This window comes from Bos mutus, chromosome 21 (assembly GCF_027580195.1).
Source record: "Bos mutus isolate GX-2022 chromosome 21, NWIPB_WYAK_1.1, whole genome shotgun sequence".
Lineage (NCBI taxonomy): Eukaryota > Metazoa > Chordata > Mammalia > Artiodactyla > Bovidae > Bos > Bos mutus.
This window is the reverse complement of record NC_091637.1, coordinates 8,511,765-8,515,814: the sequence shown is the minus strand read 5'-3', so window position 1 is coordinate 8,515,814 and position 4,050 is coordinate 8,511,765. Positions and strand designations below refer to the sequence as shown.

General features: G+C 39.0%; 1 pseudogene; it reads right to left on the bottom strand.

Annotated features, from left to right (window-relative positions):
* Nucleotides 1-214: 214 nt before the first annotated feature.
* Nucleotides 215-3,741, bottom strand: LOC102267348 (large ribosomal subunit protein eL15-like; annotated as a pseudogene).
* Nucleotides 3,742-4,050: the final 309 nt, after the last annotated feature.

Sequence of the window (4,050 nt, the reverse complement as noted above, 5' to 3'; positions counted from 1 at the left end):
AAGTCATTTCCCTTATTAGAAGAAGATATACCAACATCACCAACAATAAAGTCTTCAAACATTATTGCACTTTGGCTTTCATAATTTGACAATGCTTTCAATGATTCTGCAGATTAGTTTTAATGAACACATTAAAAAAAAAACACTTTTAAGTAGACAGGAATATCCTAAATTACTTATTTGTAAGAATTTTACAAACATTACCTACACAGTATCAGTGGTAGTGGTGGAGCCGAAGCATCCTGCACCTTCTCCAAGCTGCAAAGCAGGAACGAACGATGGAGTGGTGAAACTCGCGGCCCTTTTCAAAGCCGTGGCTCCTTCTGCCTGCAGATGTTAGCCTAGCATCTCCCTGTGCTTGCGGACTAGCTTGGTAATTCACTGGCTGTCAGGGTTTCTTCTAATAGCTTCACGGGAGGGATCAATGAGAATAACCTCAAAGTATTGGTATGGTAGAATCTTTGCCAACACAGTAAGAATGCAGGACACCCAGGGCCCCACAGTCACCCAGCTTGCTCCTCCACAACAAACTGAAGGCTTCTGCCCAAACTTGAATGGGCTGTTACCATCGTGGACAGACTTGCCATAGGGGACCCCCTTAGGAACTGGGCGTTTGCAGCCACCGCATCATGCGCGAATCCAAAATAAGCCGTCTCCTTTCTTGGCCTTGTATGCCAGCCTGCGTGCCTTGTCGCCAGGGTGGTGCTGGGGGCCCTGTGCAAATGAAGAGCTCAGGGGACCCTGACAGACACGTGTGGGTGGAGAACTCAGCCCTGCACCGCAAGCAGAAACTGCACTGCTACGTCAGGGTGCTGCTTCTTCCATAGCTCCTGGGTGGACTTGCAAGTGCCCAACCTGACTCACCTGATAACTGCCGCCAGACAGAAGGAATCGCCTAGAATTTAAATCCTGTCTGTGACCTTGAGTAAGTGATTTAACCTTTATAAATCCAGTTCTTAGGCCTGTGCCTGGTTGATAGTAGTTACCCTATAATCTTTAGTAGTAGGGGAAGAAACCCTGGCTAAAACTTTATCAGACTTAAAAAGGAAGGAAATGTAAATTTACTAAAGAGCTTAGAACAATCACTGGACTATAATGAGCACTCAATAAATAACTTTCTACATTATCATTGTTATTTATTTTTAATCTATAATCGTTAACCATTAGCAAAAGAGTACAGTGAGTGAATTAACATGGTTTGTACGTTGACATGATTATTCTTTTCAATTACTGGGAAGTTTCATAACTAATTTTATAATTAGTTATGGGCACAAACACTTACTTGGTTGGAAAAGTACCTGGTTATTAGCTATGAGATCTTAGAGGCTCTTACTCTTCAGAGGGATAATTTTATCCCTAGGTAAGAGCTGACAGGGAGTTTTAAAATAAATAGGTAGACCCAAAATATCACACAAACACACATACATGCACACACACACACGCAAACCTAGATATTATGTTTCTTGATGGAAAATACATGGTACTTACTACCTATGAAATATTTTTTGCTAAGTAATTGAATCAGAATCTAATCATCCTCTGATCCAAAAACCTATGGACAGGAACTACAGATATGAGAGAAAAAAGATGAAATTAACAAAGTTCAGAATATGGAAAACCTTATAGGAAAAAAATGCCAGATTCATCAAAAATAAATTGCAAGGGAAAAATACATGGACAGAAACCTCTAAAGTAGATCATACAATTTCTCATTTCTTCTTCTGCCCAGTCACTAGCAACCACCATTCTGCTCTGCTTCTATATATTTGACTGTGTTCTGCGCCTCATATAGGTGGACTCACACAGGCTTTGTTCTTCTATGACTGGCTGATGTCACTTAGCCGAATGTCCTCAAGGTCCATCCATGCTCGCTGCATAATTATGCAAGATGGGTAAGTTTTAGAATATCTGCTGCATAACATGTGCCTATAGCTAATAATATTGCATTATACACTTAAAATTTGTTAAGAGGGTAGATCTCATGTTAAGTATTTTTACCACAATTTAAAAAAAAAGAAGAGAGAAAATCCATAGCTCTATGTCTTTGGTTGAACCAGCCAATCTAAAAATTATGATATAATTAAGGACATATGGACACTGAAAGATGTTTGATTATAGTAAGAAATTATTGGTTCCCCTAGGTTTTATAATAGTACTGTTTTAATTTTTTTTTAAGTCTTAGCTTATAAAAAATGTATACGAAAACTACTTAATGATACATTGAGTCAGCTGTTTCAAATTTCCAGTGTCTCTGAGACAGGCAACCAGAATGGTCAGAAGAGAGAATCATTTAATTAGCCAACTATGAGTATCCTCCTGAATCTGGTATAGCAGCAGAAATGTGCATTACTTTGCTGACAAAGGTCCATATAGTCAAAGCTATGGTTTTTTTAATCCAACTTAATCAAATGGATTAACATCTTTGTAGCCAAAGATGGAAAAGCTCTATGCAGTCAGCAAAAACAAGACCTGGAGCTGAATGTGGCTCAGATCATGAGCTTCTTGTAAAATTTAGGACGATATTGAAGAAAGTAGCAAAAACCACTAGGTCATTCAGCTATGACCTAAGTCAAATCTCTTATGATTATACAGTGGAGGTGATAAATAGATTAAAGGTGTTAGCCTTTGTAGACAGAGTTCTTGAAGAACTATGGACAGAGGTTCAAAACATTGTATAAGAGGCAGTGATCAAAACTATCCTTAAGTAAAAGAAACACAAGATGACAAAGTGGTTGTCTGAGGAGGCTTTACGAATAGCTGAGGAAAGAAGAGAAGTGAAAGGCAAGAGAGAAAGAGAAAGGCATACTCAGCTGAATGCAGAGATCCAGAGAAGAGCAGGGAGAAATAAGGTCTTAAATGAACAATGCAAAGAAGTAGAGGGAAACAGTAGGATGGGAAAGACTAGAGATCTCTTCAATAAAATTGGAGATACCAAGAGGACATTTTGTGCAAGGATGACTACAATAAAGGACAGAAACAGTAAGGACCTAATGGAAGCAGAAGAGATTAGGAAGTGATGGCAAGATGGTCATTCACCTAGAACCAGACATCCTGGAGTGTGAAGTCAAGTCGGACTTAGGAAGCATTGCTATGAACAAAACTAGTGGAGGTGACAGAATTCCACCAAATCTATTTAAAATCCTAAAATGCAATGTTATTAAAGTGTTGCACTTAATAGGTCAGCAAATTTGCAAAACCCAACAGTGGCCACAGGACTGGAAAAGCCAGTTTTCATTCCAATCCCAAAGAAGAGCAATGCCAAAGAATGTTCAAACTACCTTACAATTGCACTCATTTCACATGCTAGTAAGATTATGCTCAAAATTCTTCAATCTAGGCTTCAGCAGTATGTGAACTGAGAAATTCCAGATGTACAATCTGGGTTTCAAAGAGGCAGAGGAACACGAGATCAAATTGCCAACATTCACTGGATCATGGAGAAAGCAAGGGAGTTTCAGAAAAAAAACATCTACTTCTGCTTCATTAACTAAGCTAAAGCCTTTGACTGAGTGGATCACAGCAAACTGTAGAAAATTCTTAAAGAGGTGGGAATACCAGACCACCTTACCTGTCTCCCGAGAAACCTGAATATTTCTCGGGAGACAGGTAAGTAAAGAAGTAAAGAGTAAGGAAGCAGCATTTAGAACCAGACATGGAACAGCTGACTGGCTCAAAACTGAGAAAGGAGTACGACAAGACTATATTTTCACTCTGCTTATTTAACTTATATGCAGAATTCATGACGTGAAATCCCAGGCTGGATGACTCTACTGGAATCAAGATTGCTGGGAGAAATATCAACAACTTCAGATGTGCAGAGGATACCACTCTAATGACAGAAAGTAGAGAGGAATTAAAGAGCTTCTTGACGAGGGAGAAAGAGGAAAATTAAAAAGCTGGCTTAAAACTAAAAATTAGAAAACTAAGATCATGGCATCTGATCCCATCACTTCATGGCAAATAGAAGGAAGAAAAGTGGAAGCAGTGAGAGATTTTCTTTCATTGGGCTCCAAAATCACTGCAAATGGTGATTGTAGCCATTAAATTAAA